General features: G+C 37.2%; 1 protein-coding gene across 12 annotated transcripts in view; it reads left to right on the top strand.

Annotated features, from left to right (window-relative positions):
• Window positions 1-20,857, top strand: part of LOC144373975 (transport and Golgi organization protein 1 homolog) — a 153,845-nt gene that overhangs the window by 19,844 nt on the left and 113,144 nt on the right. For 7 of the 12 annotated variants that reach the window (XM_078036946.1, XM_078036939.1, XM_078036945.1 and 4 more), the window contains exon 4: window positions 12,518-12,744. The exons of the other annotated variants lie outside the window; for them this stretch is intronic. The gene's annotated coding sequence lies outside the window, so the exon portion shown is untranslated. The remainder of the gene's footprint in view (window positions 1-12,517; window positions 12,745-20,857) is intronic. 12 annotated transcript variants of the gene reach the window in all.

The following is a 20,857-nucleotide window of genomic DNA, read 5'->3' as shown; positions in this document are numbered from 1 at the left end:
AAGTAGGGAATGAATTAAATTAGCCCAGGAGGTTATCAGTTTTACTAATAAGAAATTTACCTTTTTCATAGTTAACTCTGTAAAACTCAATTGTTTGGTGCTATCGAGAGGGGATTTGGGGTTTACAAAAATTCTTGGCTGTGGTTCAATTTCTTTTAGACTTAATGTTTTACAGAATCTTTGGTTACATTTTTCACATCTTTAATTAAAATGACATAAATGATAACAATTATTATTTGTCTTTATTTTCTAAAGGACCTAAAAAGTCACCCAATCCCATTTTCATTTAACAGATAAGAAAATTAAGGTGCAGAAAATTAAGTGATTTGCTCAAGATCACAAAGCTAGCATTAATATAATTTAATGGTTATTTTTAGCTTATAGCATGACTAGAACATTTGAAAAAATATTTAGAAATGAAGTTTCTATTAGCAACAATAATATTCATTTGAATTTAAATGATTCTAATGTGGAATATGAGGTTCATTCTCCCAAAGAGGCACTTTACTTGTCAGAGGATTTTAAATAATAATGATTTAAAGTTAAGAGCCCCATGATTTGATATAGTCTGGAGGTGTCATTCATGCATTTACCACAAATCTTTGTAGAACATTCAATCTGTTGCTTTAGCCAGGGTAGATAAATGAGTATTTTTGGAGACTGAGAAGTACAGTACAAGTCTTGTATAACCTTGTTGAGATGGTCTAGTCAGAATTAAGTCTGTACTGACATTTTTGTTTACTGGAGAGTTTCATGTTTCAACGTTTTGTTCATTCATAGGTTCATGGATTATAGGTAGGGAGACCACAAATGAAATTTGTAACCAAAAAGAAGTTCTTGAAAAGAAATATGTTCATGAACTTAAAGTGGGAATTACTCATTGTATGCTTAAATATTGACTCTTGCATGGACCAAGTAATCTTTGTTCCTTAGGACTGCTTCAGGCCATTGCCCTCTCTAATAACTGAGGCATTGTTGCTCTCGTTTGAGCTTGTTCTATGGAATCTTGGCAATGCATGCATCCTCTTTCTGCATGTAAAAGCATGAGTAAATATTTTTTCTTAGCTTTGATATTTTTGTAGCTTACATTTTATATGAGCCAGACTAATATAATGTAATACCAGGATTACATAATTTAAGACGTCAGGGTTGCTTCCAGGGCTATGAGATAAAGTATTCATTTATCAGGAAGTTTACAAGCTGTATTTGTTGCTCATTCACTACCTGTAGAGAAACACCACAGAGCTGTTTTCCAAATGAGAAAATGGAGTCAAAGAACTTAAGGCCAGAGGGAATGGTTTCCTTAGAACTTAAGATAACATTTATAATTTGTTCAGAATTCAGTCCTAGTAACTATTGATTTTAGTAACATATAGTTTTGAAATTCCAGAAATTTCCAACTATTGTTGTTACACACAAAACTATTTTTGATAAAAATATGATCAATAAAATTTTTTATGTGTGTCTAATTTAACCTTCACGAGATCCTTGCAAGGTGAGTAATATCATCATCACCTCACAATGGAGTAAAACGACAGGGAGTGAATTTTAGTTATTTGCCTGCTGTCATATAGCTGGAAAGTGGCAGGACTGGAACACAAATTATTTTCATGTACAAAGCATTTATTCACCAGTACACAGAGCCTGTCATGAGCAGTATATTACTTTTTTGGTGTTTGTCTTTACCGTTATTAGAAGAAGATACTTTCCATTTTCCTAAAGTCATGACATGGGGAAAGAAGCACCGCCAGTCTGGATGATGAACTGGTCAGCAGGCTGAGGACCTAATCTGTCAGACTGTGGTATGTGTACTTATGTGTTTGCTTGTAAGTGGGGAAGGAGGGGAGGCAAGTAGTGAAGGGGGAATAGAGTAGTAAACACCTTTGAAATATAATAGACTTTAGGATTCACTAGAAGTACTGAGTTCTGTACCTTGGGCTAGATGTCCTAGTAAAAAATTAAGTAGCTATAGGTGGACACAATATCTTTATTTTATATTTGTGTGGTTAAAAAAATTAAGTAGCATACTCTTGTCATTGTCATTTTTCATCCCTCAAATAATAGCTCCATTTTTTAATATTTAAATGTAAGTTTGAAATAGTTCAGACTTAATAGTAGTTAGAATGCTTTTGGATACAACTAATAAAAAACCCAAATCAGAATTTAAACAGGGAAAAGTTATTACATATGTAACCAGGATGTTTTAAGGGGGATTCATTTTTTTCAGGTTGAAGCATGTGTTTTCTCTGTGTTTCTACTGTGCCATCCTAGACGTGAAGGCATGGACCCAGGGGGCTTTCTGGATGGTTACAAGATGGCTGCTATTATGTAGATGTTGGAGCCATCCTCCAGATGTTAGAGTTGAAACACAATATTTAGAAGCCTTGTGTTTCTTATTTCTTTTTGAAAACAATGACACTTCCTCCTGTGTGTGTTTCTATGTCCCCACCTCCACATCCTACAGATTTTTATTCACATATTATTGACCAAAGTTAATTTTTAACATGTCCCAACTTAACCCGGGTGGGGGAAATAGATCTGCCATAATTAGCTTAGACAAATCAGGATTCTTCAGTTGGGCCTGGAATATATGTTAGCTCTTCCTGAAGCACATGACTAGTCTGAGAATGGTAAATTCTAAAAGTCAAGTTCCATTAAAAGGAAGGACAAGGTCGGGGAAAGAGTGAATTAAGCAATGTGTGTTACTACATTGATGTCTGATGTTCAAGGTCATCTCAGAAGCATTGAAAATGTTTTCATTAGGAACAGTGATTTAAATATAGGAAGATAATATATTTTAGCCTAATATGAAAATTTATTTTCTTTACATATTTCCTACATGTAGTTTAAAGAAATATGAAATAGTACAAGGGTCTAGATATACGGTTCTGTATAATTCATTCTTTTTAATTTTTTTTATTCTTTTTATATGACAGTAGAGTGTATTTTAACACTATACATACATGGTGTATAGCTTATTCTAATTAGGATCCCATTCTTGTGGTTGTAAATGATGTGGAATTATACTGGTCATGTATTCGCATATGAACATAGGAAAGTTATGTTCAGTTCATTGTACTATCTTTCTTATTCTCCTCTCCACTCCCTTCTCTTCATTCTCCTTTATCTAATCCAATTGAACTTCTATTCTTCTCCTCTCCACTTTCCTTCACTGTGTGTTAGCATCCACGTATTAGAGATAACATTCAACCATTGGTTTTTTGGGGGACTGGCTTATTTCACTTAGCACGACATTCTTCAGTTCCAACCATTTACCAGCCAATGCCATAATTTCACTCTTCTTTATGGCTTACTAACATTCCATTTTGTATATATACCACATTTTCTTTATCCATTCATCTGTGGAAAGGTACCTAGGTTGGTTCCATAGCTTAGCTATTTTGAATTGAGCTGATATAAACACTGATGTGGCTATAATTCATTCTTGTAAATAGCTTGCATTTAAAAAATTTTCATGTAATTCCTTAGTCCATTTCATGTTGCTGTAACAGAACACGTGATGCTAGGTAGTGCATAAAGAAAAGAGATTTATTTGGCTCATGATTCTGGTGGTGGAAGGTGGTCCAAACAGCATGGTGCTAGTATTCTGGAAAAGTTCCCTCCCCCACACCCATGGCTATCACAACATGGTCAGGAAGTAGAAAGGAAACCAATGGACTGCGTAGAAGGGCCAATTGCATGGTGTGGCTTTGCTTTCCAATAGCCCAGTTTATCAAGAACTAATTCAGTCCCATGAGGTTTGACCTATTCCAAGACATCATGAATCCATTCATGAGGGTATAAGTAACCCTGTAACCTAGTTACCTTCCATGAGGCCCTACCCCTTAAAAGTTTGACTACTCCAACATCATTTTATTGGATACCAATCTTCCAGCATATGTCCTTTTGAGGGATAAACCATATCCAAAACCATAGCACCCAGAAACAAAGTATATGTATGTCTTCACACATGAACCAAGTTTTGTAAAACATTAAAATAGAGATTCTGAATCCAAGCTTGAAAATGCTCTTTGACATTATGAATTATCTTCCTGGTTCACAGCTAATCTCTAATAAGCTAACAGTGTTAACATGTTTGTTATCACAAACTCTGGTTTACTTTTGGAATTTGACCCATATATTGGTTTTCTTATCATAAGGCCAAATAGTGTGAAGTCAAATGATCTTTCTAAATTTATGGGAATTGGCATTTAATTATTTTTGTTTCTGTGTCAAAAATCCCTGTTCTATTTCAATTGAATGTGGTATTCTGATGTGACTTTTTTTGCCTCTGAACTCAAATTAGGCCAATTGTTCTGAATAATCTCTCTTTCTTTTTCTGCCAAGTTTCTTTCTTTTCTGTCCTCTGAACTCTAACTGCTTTGTTCTCTACAAACTGCCTCTATAGAATTGGAACATGAGGCTGTCTGGGTCAGGGCAAACCAGCTGGGCTTGACAGAAGTTAGGGTTAGATTAGCTTCATTTGACAAGGATCAGTACGTCTGATCCAGTTGCTAAATCTTGGAAGACTAGAATTTTCCATTCTATAAGCACAATTTCATGACATCTTGCCTTTCTTTTGCTCATAAGACATCTTCATCTTAGTTGTATCTATTTCTACAACCTCTCAAATCTGAATAATTGACTTAGATCCATCTAATGGTCAGCTACATACCCCTGTCCCGTAATTCACTTGATCCCCTCTGTCACCCCTTTAATCAAAGCTTTCCTATGCCTGTGGTTCCATTTCTGTGTAACTGGTGTCCAGGTTAGGCATTCTGACATTTTTTTTTCTTCATCATTCATTCAGCAAGTATACGAGGTAGGTTCAAGCACTGAGGGGATGAGGGGATGACACACATTTATAAAATAGGATGCAAATCTCTGAAGAACAATGGAAGAGGAGAGGCAAGACTTGGACTCAACTGTAAAGTTACTTATAAAGCAAGGTGGAATGCTGAAGGTAACTGTGGACTTTGCTCTCCCTCATGGGAAGAGCCTCACTCGCGCTGCACTGTGCAGACGTGGCTGTAGCAGAGCTCTTGCTAATGTCTTTTAAACACACTTTCTCCCTGTGTCTCTTCCAGTTCTTCCATTAATGTGGGAAAATCTTCCCTCACCTTTTGTTTATATTGCTGCTAGAAAATGTGGTCAACGAAGAGCAATATTGGTGCTCTGCCTCCCCTACCTGCATTTGGAAATGGAATTATGTGTATTAAAAATACTGTGTCACTGACTTCTAAGGGTCACAAGTGCCTAGTTTCCCCCAGAAACCCAGCACAGGACATCTCCAACTCCTTAATGCTTTAATTGAGAACTTTCCCTGAAGCTTCTATATTTCAGAGAAAAGAAGTTCTTTTAGTGGTGTTCTCCTTGATTGCTTTCCAATATTTCAATGAACTAGTTTTCAATTATTTATCATTATAAAAGTATATTGTTCCAGTGGTGAAGTAAATAACTTCTGTGGGCTACCTGCAATGCCACCATTTATAATATCATGTATTTCATTTGCCATATGACTATAAGTTGTGGCCTTCCACCAAGGAACATACTGTCCCTAAATACTTGATTGTGTATATCCTTCCTGTTTTCAGCTATGACTGCATTTAAAATTATGCCCTCATGCATTGCCAAACTGGTTGGCTTGTCCATGAAAATTGAATCCCATGGAATCCCTGGCATTTTCTGTGGACGTTTCTTCCTGCTCCCATTAAATAGAATTTTTAATGGTTTTTTAGGGCCTTCTGTATAATAACCCTCTTTTCTTTCTTTCTTTCTTTTTTTTTTTTTTTTGGTAGTCCTAAGGACTACACCTGGGCTTCATGCCTGCTAGGCAAGTGCTCTACCACTTAGCTGTATCCCCAGCCTTCTTTATTTTTTATTTTGAGATAAGGTCTTATTAAGTTGCCAAGGCTGGGATCCTCCTGCCTCAGCCTTCCAAGTAGCTGGGATTACAGTCATGTATAGTGACACCTGGAGTAATGTCACTCTTCATAGAATTATTTTAAAAAATCACAGTAGCAGAAGGAATCATGTTTCTCAATTTACCTTAGTCTGGAATGACTTTGAGCACCTAGCCTGATATCTATCAATAAATATGTATTAACTATCAACTGTATACAGGGCTTAGTACTAGGTGACACCAAAAAAGATCTAAGAACAGCCTATTCTCACGGAACATATAGTGTGCTTACAATGAAATAAACTAAAACACAATCAAGGAACAGGTCAGTCTTATTGTGAAGTGACAGCAATGATAAAGAAGAAGAGAGAGGAATCAAATATTATACCATTGTTCTGGTATAATCCAAGAGGCGAGCATCTGAGGATTCTTCCCGTTTTTCTCTATGGTATATGTGATATAGCTCATGTGGTAGGAAGTGCTTAGAGGTAGGCCAGCTCTTTAAGGAGATTTCTCAGAGGGACTCCCTGATTTCTAGTGTGTATTCTTTATAATCAGAGGTACTCTGTAATTGGCAATATCTTATTCTCTATGGGGAACAATAAATGATATGTCAGAGTATTTTCTCTTCTCCTTGTTCTGTATTTTTTGATCCGTTTACTTAGAAAAATCTTGAATCTTCAGAGACCTGGGTGCATTTGTGAATTAAAAGAAAACACTGGTACATTTTCAGTAGGTCTTTGGACTCCCAAATCTTTTCCTACACTCTTTCTTTTCCAACATTCAGCCTTGTTTTTTGGTCCTTCAGGTACTTCCTGGTATCAGTGCCATGGCTGAGTTTTCTTTCCTTATAGTCAAAAGGTTGGCTTTCCAACTAGCATCTCTCCTCTTTGTGGCCAGTGTGTCGATTTGACATGGGGTAGTTAAGTATGGGCAGAACGTTGGGGGGGGGGAATGACGCTGTGGTTTCCAGGAATTCACTCCTACTCTTCTGTTTCACTCTTCTTCTCTCTTTGTATGTTGAAAGTAATATGTGCTTATTAAGAAAAATATGAAAAAGTTACACAGTTTTATTGTCTTCACCTAGGCTATTGCATTGCAGTTGTCATTTTGCTGTGTTTTCTGGACCTTTTTTTAATTCATGAGTATTTAGTTTTTATAAAATGTATTTATAGTTATTCTACACACACCCTTCTTTTTTCACTGGTAGGAATCACTTTTCATTTTTGTTTGATAATTTATAATCCTCCTAGTTTTAAAAAAATTAACAGACTGCTGTGTATCTTTGTTTATAAAGTGTTTTAATGTGTAAGCCTCTTTCTGCAAGTAGAGTCTCCTGTGTGTGATTTCTAGGTCACAGGACATGACTTGTTGTTGCATTCTATACTGTTAGGTTTTACATATTGTCATATTTCTTTTCTTTCTTCCTTTTTTTTCAGAGTTCTTTATTTTATAATTTATTTATTTTTTAATGTGGTGCCGAGGATCAAACCCAAAGCCTCACTTGTGCTAGGCAAGGGCTCTGCCACTGAGCCACACCCCAACCCACAAGTTGTCATATTTCTTTTTTTTTCTTAAGAGAGAGAGAGAGAGAGAGGGAGGGGAGAGAGAGAGAGAGAATTTTTTAAAAATTTTTTAGTTTTTGGCGGACACAACATCTTTGTATGTGGTGCTGAGGACCGAACCCGAGCCGCACGCATGCCAGGCAAGCACGCTACCTCTTGAGCCACATCACCAGCCCGTCATATTTCTTAATAAATTAATTTTCTTGAAAAAACAGGTTCCATTTCACTTCCAGTCACACGTTTCACTTTCCATTTCACATAGTATAAAGTTTATTGCTCTAATTGGCCTTTTTTCTTTTTAAAAGAGTTATTTTTATTTTAATCAACAATCTTGAGCATTTTATCTGATTTTTCCCCACTATAGATAGTGATGCAAGGAATATTCTCTCATGAATTTTATCTTTGTCCTTTTTTTAAAAAATTTGTTTTTTTTAGTTTGTAGTTAGATACAATACCGTTATTTTATTTATTTATCTTTATGTGGTGCTAAGGATCGAACCTAGGACCTCGCACGTGTGAGGTGAGCACTCTACCACTGAGCCATAACCCCAGCCCCTGTCCATGTTTTTATGATTATTGAAAGGGAGATTGCTGGACTGAAGAATATAAACATTCCATGAAACTAATAGCCAAGTTTCTTTTAACTGATACCAATCAACACATTTACCAGCATGTGCAATCTTCCTAGTACTAAGAGTAAGCATTTTTAAAAAATATTTATTTTTTAGTTTTAGGTGGACACAGTATTTTTGTTTCACATTTATGTGGTACTGAGGATCGAACCAGTGCCTCATGCATGCTAGGAGAGCACTCTACCATTGAGCCACAACCCTAGCCCCAGAAATAAGTATTTTTTTTATGCAAATTTCAGGGAATGTGAGAAGAAAAAGACCTTGGTGTTTCAATTTACATTGCTTTTATTACTGGGGAGGCTGAACATTTGCTCAAGTTATTTGTTGGTTAATTGCATTTTCTTCAGCTTTGCTTTCAAGGCCCTTTTCACCTTATCTCGCATTATTCAAACTTACAAATATTTATTAAAGCCTGCCAACTACCTTCTCCCATTCCAAACATATACCCACACACTAATCAAGCTAATCTCCCTATTGTTCCTTTGAATGTTAAGCTTTTACTTTGAGTGCTTTTGTTCATGGTTTTTCTGCTCCTAAATGCCTGCCTCTCCCTTCTTCTTAAGCTATGCTGATTTCCATCCTTGGGTTCAGCCCAATGGTCTTCCTAAAACTGGTTTTCTGGAGAACAGACTCTGGGGCTGCAGCTCTGTAGTAGACCATACTGCCTTCTTCAGGCTCTGCCCTAGGAGCAGGCAAAGAAGATGAATGTAGAAATAGGCATGTCTACATTTGATTTCTGGTGTAAGTGACTTAGTCCCCTGAGCCTCCATTTCTTTGTCTCAGCATCCTTATAAAATGTGAATGACAATAGAGTCTGCCTCTGGAATTGTGAGGAGCAAATGTGATAAAGCTAAGAGGGCCTAAGGCTGGTGTAGAGGGCCTAAGGCTGGTGCTTAGTATATAGGAAACTCTCCTTTAGTGCCCATTGTTTTAATTGTCATCTCAGCATTTGTTGTTTTTTTTTGTTCCATAGGACTCTCCTGTACCACCCCAGAGGCTGTGTACTGTCTCTTTCTTGTAAATTAGTTATGTACTCTCAAGTGAACACAAGGTTCTAAAGGGGAGGGATTGCATTTTAAGTCTTTGCATGTCCTAATGCACTATGCTGCTTGAGTATAGTTGGGTAGCTTTGGTAGTGGTGGAAATTAGAGGAAGGCAGTGATGAGGACCTCATTTTCAGCTTTTCATAAGACCTTTACTAGGAGAACTTTCTCCTAGGGCCTTTTAAAAAATGTTAGCTTTTGTTGCTTATTCAGCCAACGGAGTTACTCAGTAGAAAATGTTTAAGAGATCCAGATTATACCACCAGATTTCACTTTTCCATACAGTGTTTCAAAGTGTTGTATTCATTAGTATTTGTGAGAGGGCTTGGGATGTGGCTCAAGCGGTAGCGCGCTTGCCTGGCATGTGTGTGGCCCAGGTTCGATCCTCAGCACCACATACCAACAAAGATGTTGTGTCTGCCGAGAACTAAAAAATAAATATTAAAAAAAATTCTCTCTCTCTCTCTCTCCTCTCTCACTCTCTCTTTAAAAAAAATTGTGATAAACCTATGGTTAATGTAAAGGGGGTCCGGCGGATCATCGGAGGGAGAGACCACATAAGAGACTTACTCCATGCAATTGACAAAAGGAGATTTATTGGGGATCCATTCCAGCGCGCTGGGGCTCTGTGCTCACTCAAGGAGGGAGAGCAGCCCAGAGCCCAGAGCAAAGGTCAAGCAGAGCTTAAGTACACTTTTTGGAGAGGGCGGTGGGCTTTGCATACATCAGAACAAATCATCATGAGGCACGGGGAAATTGAACAACAACTCTGAGACGTGATTGGCAAATCCATTGGCGGGAACAGCTCGGGCAGGGGTGATTGGTCATTCCTAAGCGGGGTACACATTCAAAGTGATTGGTTCGGGCCCTGTGACAAACTGCATAGGGCCCTAGGCTAAATGGCTAGTAGGGTGTTGTCTCAACTAACTCAGGAAGCTGGGTGTAACCGAGGAACTCAATAATACCTAATCTTTTACATTTTAATTCAAGCCTTCCAGCTTAGAAACTTTACCCTTTCAGTTAATACCACAAGAAGCCATAAACTAAACCAGATTCTTTCCCCTTTTAACTTTCACATGCCCTGGATTAACAGCAATGTTACTCCCTCATTTACACCTGGTATTTCCTAGCATTCTCAAAAAGCTGAAACAATGATTCATGTTTAGTCACTGTGTAAATGGCTATTTTCATTTATTTAAAATAAAAATAACAAAAAATATCCCAGGTAAAGATCTCGTATTTTAACTAGTGACAGATGCTCTGATCAGTATTTCTACTTAAGTCAGGCATTTTTTACATACACCTCAAGCCTTGCAATTAAGCTTTATGCCTTTCCAAGCATAACAGTTAACCAATAAACCAAAATATCAGCCTGGTCTGGCTTAGCTCAGTGGTCTTTTGATTTCTTCCAGTCTGTTTGATGTGGAGGCTTATTGAGATTTATCTACTGAGCTGTTCATAGTTTGTAGGGCTGGGAGCATTGACTATATTATATAAGATTCCATTAGTGACAGAAGAGTGTGGACAGTCTCTGCAGTGTAGATAGTCTAGCCAGTTGTACTGGTCATGATTTTGTTGAAATTTTTAAGACTGTTGTCGAGCTTTTTATTAAATACTCAATGGTTTTTCTTATTTCCCAGTTTATACTCCAAGCCTCAAAGCAGATGTGCTTTGATTGGTTCAATTTTGTAGAAAGTTTCTTAACTTTCAGTATGCAGATTTAAAAACTTTTCCAGTTATTTGGACTAGTTATCATCAAGGGAAGTAAAAATAGAAATATATAGTAATCAATCATAAATATTGCTAGATGGGGAGGTAAACATCATTCCATTATATTGTTCAAGGTGGAAACAGCATTGGCATATCCAACTTTATAACAAAGCCTGCAGAGGGCTTTTTTTTTTTATACTTATCTTATGTATTCCTAATAGGAATGTTCAATATGGAAAGTATTATTGTCCTCATTCTAGATGACACACTTGGAGTTTAGATGATTAATTTGCTACATGCCTCATACCTAGTGTGAAGCAGAGCTGGTGTTTGAATTCAAATGTGACTCCTAACCCAGTTAATTTTCCATTACATCAAAGTTTTTTTTTGTTCAATAATATATAGTATTTCTAAAAGTAACAAGAGTTTTGCCAAGCAGTTTTCCAGTGGTTTAATCATGTCCTCTTTCCTGAGAAGTTGAGTAGAATTACTCATGTATACCCTGCAGGAGATAAAAAAAAAAGTGTCATATTAGAGGAATAATGAAACTTATCCATTTTTTTCTCCTTTAGTTGCTTCATGTACAGAATTGGGAAACTACCTGTAGGGCTTTTGTTTGATTGAGTAAGTTAGGAGTTGGCATGAGCAAATGCATGTTAGCATTCATTTGCTCATGTAGGTTTATTGACGTACTCCTGTGTACCAACAATGTGCTAAGCATTAAAAGGCACATAAGTGGAAAATCTTTGCTCTTAAGCATCTCAGAATCCAGCAGAGTAGATATGTTCCAAACTACATGACCATAGTACGGTATAGAGATGGCAAGAAGAAATTTAAAAGCTTGAAATGGAGATAAATGGTATCTCTCAGACAGGCTTCCTATAAGAGTCAGGGTCTGAGCTTGAAAGATGAGTAGAGATTAGCTAGATGAAGAAAAACTGTGTGGAGAAAGGGAGCCAGGAGAACAGGTGTGGCATAGTTGGGTTGGTGTGAATGTGTATCTTCAACCCAGGCTTTCTTGAGCACTTTAATGTGATACTCATTTAAAATATTGAGTCATGGAATTCTTCTTGTGGGATATTTTGCAAAGAACTGTGTTTTAAAGAACCCATTTTGGAAAACTGGATGGACCAAGTGGTGAGAAAAGAAAGTTGTGCTTTGGGGAAAATTGAGGCAGGCAAGGAGGATGGAGAGGGATATTGATTACAAGAGAGAGTATAATAGTAGATTTGATAGGACTTGATGGAAAATGAGGGGACCAGGGAAGAGGAAAGATAGTAGAGTTTTGGCTTGGATAGTTTCTGGGACCATTTGTAAAGGTGAAGATTTAGAAAGAACAGATTGTTGAGGGAAGATTTCAAGTTCAGTTTTGCAACTATGTTTTGAGATGCTGAGGCATGTGGAGTGGGTCATATCCATTTGGCAGTTAGATATGTGAGTGGAGTTTGGGCTAGATGAAGGAGTCATCTGTGTGGAGATGATATACCGTACCAGGAGTGAATGAGATCACCAGTGGGGTGAGGATAGATGCCAGGAGACATCAGTAAGTAAGTGATGTGTGCAGGAAGAAGATCTGTCAGCTCACAAGCATTTCAATAATCTAAAATTGTTTGGGATATACTTTTCTGTTTCAAGATCCATCAGTTGTGTTTTATTTTGTTACAGAGTGCCTGAATCCACCCATGAAGGAAGTCTATTCTGTGGATTTGCCCTCTCAAGATTCAGGGTAGTCGTGGAGGAGGTTCTTCACCCACACCCTAAGCTCGCCAAGGAGCACAGTGTGATTCCCACCCAGCCCTTCTGATTCAGTGGGAAAGGTGGAAACATCTTGCATTGTTAAGTTTTTGAGTGTTGGGTTCCTTAAATGTAACTGGAGAAATAATGAAAGAGAAGTAAGTATTCCACTGGATTAAATGAATTCAATGGATTTTAATTTTCTCGATAAACTGTTATTAAGAAATTGTTTTGGAGATTTACTCCCTGAGTAGGATTAGCTAACCTACATTTTTCATTTGGATAAGTAGTTCTTTAATTAGAAAGCAAGATTGGAGTAATAGTTTCTCCTTGCTTTAAATAGTGTAGAGAAGATATGTGAAACTGCCAAATGAAGGTTTTCCTCCTCACAGTGGTGTGAAGCAGGGAAAACAAGAGGAAGTTATAATGTTAGGGGAAAGGGTTCTCTTCATCCAGTGTACCTGCTTTTATCTTCAATTCTGGAAGTCTCGATGGAAGGGTTTTTTACCCCCTTATTCTTGTCATGCTAAGAGTTGCATATTTTCTGGCAAAACGTTCATTACTGGCTAGGAGTGCACAAGAAATCCTTTGCCAGAGAATTAAGCAAGCAGAAGTGTGTCAAAACAAATATTCTAGTTTGAAAATATAGTCCTGCAGGAGGGGCGGGGATGTGTGGGTAGTGGAGGAGGCCAGGGCATGTTCTAAGATTGAGTATTTATTTCATAAGAATTCTGTGTTCTGAAGGACTGTTGTTTGTAGGAACTCTGGAGGAATCAGGATTGTGCTGCATTAAATGTACTGATGAGCACGGATAGTTTTTCTGGGATTTGGGGTTTGCTCTTGTGTTTAGTGTGCAGCTCATATGATGACAGCCTTTACTATGAGCGAAACATTTTGATAACAAATAGCCTTTTAAATTTAATTCAAGAGGCATTTAACAAAACTTTTGTTTACATGGAAAAACTCTGAGGCTTGAGAATATTAAACACACATAAACAAACATGCACATAAACACCAGTCCACTTCATAAGCATTTATTTGGCTAGGAAATGCCAAATTTATGTAACTCCAATCTTAAAAGTATTTGTTGATTGATTCTAAAAAGCAAAACCTTGTTTTCCCTTCTAACTTTTCCATCTACCTTTTCCTTGTTACTTTAAAAAAATCATCATATAAATGAATAAGAGCATAGACTGGGTAAATAGAAGTTTTGTATACTTCCTTGCTATATAGTTGCTCAAAACAACTACTAGAGAAGTCACTTTTCAAATTGGAGAAACATTTTTTTAAGTTAGATGACATTTTCTTTTTTTTTTTGTCAGTACCCACTGGGATGGGTGTGGGCGCTAACCATGTTAAGTAAGTTTCAAGATAAAAGTTATTGCTTGCAGAAATGGACTTGAGTTCTTCTACAGGATTTCCTGACTGTATATTTACCTGCAGCTGACATTATTTTCTGAGAGAATTTTTAAAATAAAATATACTGCCTTGTAATATTGCAATAAGTGATCACACATGATAGAATGTATAGATAAAAATAAGCCCTCAAAATAATATTAATAAAATACAGACCCTTCATTCTTTTCTCCTTTTGGCAGATTTTAGGCCTGTTGCCATAAGCAGTTCAAGGAACACATGCTTGCATCCAGAGCACTGGGAGGAAGTCTGCCTGCACTTTGGTTCCCTGATTTGATACACGTTAGTTACTGGAAGAAAGATGAATTAATGTAAATTTCTTTAGTTTTAGTAACTCAGAAGAGTAAAAAATTGTTGAGGGCTTGAAAAGATCATGGTGCACCATTGGAATTTGACTTTAGTAAATGTAACATTTGTTTTCTAAAGAATTATAACAACATACTTAAATTCCAGAACAGTAAGCAAAATAGCTTAAGTTCACTGACTTGAAAAAACATTCTTTTATACTGCACGGTTCTAAAATAAATACTTAAACAGAGAACAAGCCATTCTATCTTGGATTTCATTTTCCTTCAGATAGAACAGCTAGAACAAACATTCTTGCTAGTTAACATTGCCTGTGTTTTTATGAAGTTAATAACTGACCTGTCAATCACGCCCTATATAAATACGGTAGTTTAATGTTTTCTGCTTTAGAAGCACTTTTATTTACAAGAGCTGCCAGCCAAGATTTCCAAAGGACTCCATGGGCTGTTTGCTTTGATTTGTTTTGAGGGCTGGTCTCTTTATACCTGTTGGTTTGCTCTTTATGATACCTTTGTGTAATCAGGTATGGGGAGAGCAGATGTGCAGAATAAACACATCTTAAGGAAACCAAAGCTCAAGAAAAATCATGTAATTATGAACCAACAGCTCTAGAAAAGAGAGAGAGAATATTTTCTTAAATCAACTTAGTTGCTATTATGAGAAGAGAACAGATGTCATGATATTCACCCCAGAGAAGCCTCAGCTTTTCTTTTAAATCTCAGCTTCTAATGGATGGAGGTTATGTGTGTCCCTTACCCCTTAAATTTGTAACTTGCCGAGATGTTGCAGCTCTTCTCAGTTGTCTTTTACCTTTGACCTTTTTTCATTTCCCTAGGAAATGTTTACCACATGTCTCTATCCAAATAATCATTGCTCAGTGGGAATCATTACCTTTGCATTTTGAACTGGAAATGCCTTTTAATAAGGGAGATTTCAAAACAGGAGAGCTTTGGATTAGTTGTTTTAAGATTTTGATTTTTGACTTCCCCAGCACTTGAGGGTATTGAATGCTTGATTCAATTTTTTTTAATCCTTCAGAATGCCATACATATTAGTCAGTGAATGAAAGAATGATGGAAATAAAGAGAAACCAGAGTTCTTGGTTCCAGAATAACCTATTCACCTTTCAATTAATTGTAGCCCTAACAATTCCTATGCATTATATTCACATATTACTTTTCTTTAGGAATCTGAATGTTTGGACATGTTAATTTGATTATTTTAGTTTGATTAAAACAGTTTCCCTTACTTTTTTTTTTAAACTAGGAATTTTATCATCACTTAACTGAGCTTTAGGAGGAAACGAGATTTCCAGGCATTCAGAGCTCCACTACTTTGGGAGGTTCTCTTTATGCATTTTGTGTTGATTTCGCTGACATTTTTTGGTCAGCACTTTTATCCTTTTGTAATACTGTCATCAATTTTAGATTTACTGTGGAAGTAAAAAGCAGGTTTTTTATTAATCAGTTTTCTCCTTTCTTGCTCAGAAAACTTTCAAACTCTAGTCTTTTAACAGTTATTGCATTTTATTTTGTTTCTAGTTTATATTTTTAAAATACTGGTATCTCTAGGATAACAAAATATAAAATGCAGCCCCAAATACCCTTGGTTCAGCAGCTTTCCTCAGATAATCACTTGCCAGAGTCAAAGTATTTGGTGAATGTAGAGGTATGTTAAAGCCAGGTTTTATTTATTTTTTTTAAGAGAGAGTGAGAGAGGAGAGAGAGAGAGATAGAGAATTTTTAATATTTATTCTTTTTAGTTCTTGGCGGACACAACATCTTTGTTGGTATGTGGTGCTGAGGATCAAACCCGGGCCGCACGCATGCCAGGCGAGTGCACTACCGCTTGAGCCACATCCCCAGCCCCTTAAAGCCAGGTTTTAAACTCTTGTTTCCTCTGCAAAGCCTTTGGGGTCAAAGGTGGGAAAGCTCTGAGGTTTCCTGGAGCCAGTGCACAGGGGCGCAGTCTTAGTTGTGCTGCCTGCATTGAGGCAGAAGGGTATATAAAACTTTAAAGGGTATAAAACTGCCAAAATTATGGTTTAGCATCTTTGGGCCTTTGGTTGCAGAGCCCTTTGTCAGAAATGGTTGTTGTAGGACAGTCAGAGATCAGGCCAGAGAAGCAAATTAGGAGTAAACTAGGGCAGGCCATGCTACAGACAACAGGGAAGAAACTGCCTCTACAATGCACCTAGGGACGCTCCTGAAGTCGCATGGGTCCACTTAGTTGGCAGATTAGCTGAGAGTCCCCTCCAGTGTTTTCCTTTTGCATTCATCCAAGGTTCAAACCTATAATTAAATTTTCTGAACAAAGACCCTATTAACCCACACCATCCAGACTGATGACTAACAGCTCTTCCTTCTAGATACATAAAGAAACCTGTAATGCTTAAAGGAAAATAAAGACCCTAGTCAGGTTTGTGGGGGAGGGTGAAGTGATGGAGTAGGTGTAGGAGGATTAGATTTGCCTTTCAGAAGTCATTTTTTAGTGCTGTTTAAAATGGATCTTTCAGTAGTTATAGCTCTTATTCAGATATGTATGATTTACTGCATGATCTAAAACTTAGTCACAGTGATATGACTTTATTTAAATATCTATGAAAATATGTTGGTTTTTCAACTTTTAACACATTAAAAAAATTTGCTCTACTTCTTTTGTGTGGACAGTGTAGACTTACATGAAACTGTTTAGGGAAGACCCAAACACAGTTCATTGTGATACTTCTGGGCCACATCATCAAGTGTCTTACCAGTAATTGGAAATAATTCATTAGTTTTGAGTTTGAGGTCTCCACAGTCTGGCCTGCTCTACACCAGAGCCTTTTGCTGTAGCCTTCCCCACCATGGCTGCCTTACACATCTCTGCCTTAGCAGTGTGTCAGTCTCTTCCTTCTCCACACATTCTCTTCTTCCTCCTTCAGCCTCGCATGGCCCAGGGAGAGGTGATTCCCATCTGTCCTTCAAGACTGAAGGGCACCTAGAACAGTGTAGGGCTCTTCTCTGCTTTTCTCAGTCTCCAAACATCCTGGTGAGTCCCACTCCTTGTGAAACCAGCCTTGCTGAGCATCCCTCTTTGGGCTCTCCCCAATTGATTTGGCCTCCAGAGCAACAATCTACTACTTCTCTGGCTCTTAGAATGCCAGCCTTTCAATCTGGTTTGCATTTTTTTTTTTTGTTTTTCCATTCATTTCTGTCTTATTTTTTAAACTTGATTTAAAGTTCCTTAAGGCCTAGAATTATGTCTTTCTTATATGTGTGACTATGCTTCAGAGCACTTAGTACATAATACTGGCTTGTCAGTTGGTTGATGGATTGGTGCGTGTCTCAGTCCCAAGGCTTGATGTATTTGCTGTCTGTAAAGATAGTGAGCTATTTTCAGAACCACGGGTACCTTTGTACCAGGTTTATTTTTTGGCTTTGAACTTGGTAGTGGAGATGTTAGTCCCCAGTTCTGCCCAGAAAATCTGTTTTCCAAATTTTTGCATGAACAGAATGGTGTTACAGTCACATCCTGGAGCAGTTTCACCTGGGCACTGCCAACTCTTACTTATGCTGACTGGCTGACCTGTGTTGAGTGTTCCTCAGATCTTATTTCAGCTTTCTGGGTTATTTTTATTTTTAATTAAAGGAAAGCTTATTTCTAAGACTTTCTTGGACCAAAGGCAAGTGAATATTCATTAAATGTTTACTTTCTTGACTTTAATTTACTTCAGCAGGTGATAACTTAGGTAGGATTAGGCCTTGACAGTGATATGACAGGGTCCTTGTTCATGGTAGTTATTGACTTTTCCAGTATTAACCTTTTATATATAGCACGAAGCCAGCATTCTGGTGTCCAAACCATATAAGGAACTGGCTTTCTTTTAATTTTGTGTTTTGAGTTTGAGGAAGATGCACAGTATGCCAAGTTGGGACTTTCGAGACTTCAGTGCTTAACTCATTTGATCTGAAAATTACTGGTAAAATTATGACTTTTGCCAACTGTAAAACCAAGTCTAAGTAGTGAATGGCCTGGTATGACTAACACAACATGCTTTAGGCCTCTGAAAGCTTAGACAGATTCTGAGAAGAGGTTTTCATAGGCAGTAGACAATAATTCACATTCACATAGCATCTTTTCACACTGCTGTATTTATTCATTCAGTAAGTATTTTTTGAGCACTGGCTAGGAGCGAGGCATTGTCCTAGGTTCCTGGGATATAATGATGAGCAATCACCAAATATTCTACTTCTTTGCTATTATTTTGACGTTAATTTCTAGTCTGCTTCCTCTTACTAGAATGTCATCAGCTCCATGGGGAGGAGTTCTTTGTCTTATTCCCTGTTGTATCTCAAGCACCAAGGGCCGGGTCTGACAGAGCAGAAGCTCAGTATTTGTCAAATGTATGAATGAAGGTCTTCAAGGAAGGATTTAAGTGTTGCCATGAGAGCATGTGGGAATGTATGTTAGAGCACATGGGAATGGTCTGGGGCATCAAGGAAAACACCCAGAGAAAGAAGTAGATAATGGCAGAGAGGAAGGCCAGGAAATGTTTGCCTGGGAGAGAGTGAAGGTGGGGGTGACCGCTTCTGTGTAAAAGCCTGGGGATGAAGTGTGCACAATGCAAGGAGGGACAGCCCGAGGTGAACAGAGGACCTTGTTAGCCAGCTGAGAGCAAAGAAAGTATTTCAAAGCACAGGTATAACAGGATTAGCTTTGTTTAGTATAATAATTTTGACGGCTGCATGGATGATACACTGTAGCTGGATGAGAAGTAAAAGTTGAAGACTGGGGACATCCATTTGTTTACTTGGATGGTTTTGTTAGAACAGTATTGAGTAAGATACCCAGATTTTGAAATTTTGTGCATCAGTATTTTTTTTTAATTTTGAAGATCAACATAGAGAATCTTTTTTCTTTTTGCTTCTCAGACTTAATACTTTCAATTGTCATAACTTCAGTTTCATTGATCTTTCTTCCTCCTATTCAAATATGTCTTTGAATCCCTGTAATGTATTTTTCATTTTGGTTACTATAACTTAGTTAATATTTCCATTTTGTTAGTGTATCATTTTCTTGTCTTTGCTCATGTCTTCCTTTAATTCTTGGAGCATCTTTTTATTTTTTGAGCCACATTCCCAGTCCTTTTAACATTGTTTTAAATTTATTTATTTTCATTAGGTATATATGACAGCAGAATGCATTTTGATTGTATAGAATGCATTGTACACAATTGCAGCACAACTTTCAGTTTTTTGATTGTACATGATATATTATCACATCATATATATGTTTTATATATATATATAATATATATTCACATCATATATATACATATATATACATGATGTATTGTCACATGTCCCTAGGATAATAAAGTCCATCCCATTCTATCATCTTTCCCACCCCCATATTTCCTTCCCACCCTCCCTTCCCTTCTCTTTACCCAAAGTTTCTCCATTTTTTACATACCCCCATATGGATCAGCATCCACTTATCAGAGAGTAGATTTAGCCTTTGATTTTTTGAGGATTGGCTTAATTCGCTTAGCAGGATAAACTGATTCTTTGAGCATCTTTTTAAATTTTTTTTTTGTAGTTGTAGATGGATAGAATGCCTTTATTTATTTTTATGTGGTGCTTAGGATCGAAGCCAGTGCCTCACACATGCTAGGCAAGTAGTCTGCCTGTGAGCTACAGTTCCAGCCCTTCTTTGAGTATCTTTAAGTCAGTTGTTTTAAGGTTTTTCTAGCAAACCCACCATCTATATGGTCTTTCTCAGGGAAAGTTTCTGTTGTGATGATGTTGTTTTCCTTTGAATGGGCCACACTCTCCTGTTTCTTGGGATTTTTCTTTTTTTAAAAATCTGGACATTTAAATCTAATAATGTAGCTCTAGAAATCAGATTCTGTCTTTTCTCCAGAATGTGTTGATTTTTTTTTATTGTTGCTGTGCTGGAGATTAGCCTGAAGTATAAGTTTAAGTTCTTTTCAGTTCTTTTTCAACCTGCACCTTTTATTGGATGTGTGTGGTGACTTTTTAAATTTCCTTGTATATGTAGTTGCTTTTTTAAAAATGTCTGACTTTCAATAGGGTAAGAAGTAAAAAATGAATGGGTAGAAAAAATGAATGGGTAGGTTAATAAAAGAAAGAAAAAGGTCTCTGGCTCATTAAATCTCCTAGATTTTTCTTCAATCAGAGGAGGAGGAACTTGGGGGAGGATTAAAACAATGGCTGCCTGCCCATGGGTTTGTGTCTCTAAAATCAGAGTTGTATCTGTCAGTAATCAGTATGTAGATCCTCAATTTTTGGACAGAGTTCTTCTTGTCCTATAAATTTGTGCAGGCTCTCCCAGAGAAGATCTGTAGTTACCTGTCGTGAGACTGGTGCATAGGCAGGTGCTACAATGCTGTGAACTGAAATTGGCCAAAATTTACTACTCTCCAAATCTTAAGGTTGACTCCAGAGTTTCAAAATACTTACATTTGATACATTCTGCCAGTGCATTTGTTGTCTGAGGAAACAAGTTCCTGGTGTTTCTTACTTAGCTATCTTCCCAGAATCCTCT

This window comes from Ictidomys tridecemlineatus, unplaced genomic scaffold, assembly GCF_052094955.1.
Source record: "Ictidomys tridecemlineatus isolate mIctTri1 unplaced genomic scaffold, mIctTri1.hap1 Scaffold_54, whole genome shotgun sequence".
Lineage (NCBI taxonomy): Eukaryota > Metazoa > Chordata > Mammalia > Rodentia > Sciuridae > Ictidomys > Ictidomys tridecemlineatus.
Note: the sequence above shows the minus strand (reverse complement) of the source record. Positions and strands in the feature narration are given on the sequence as shown.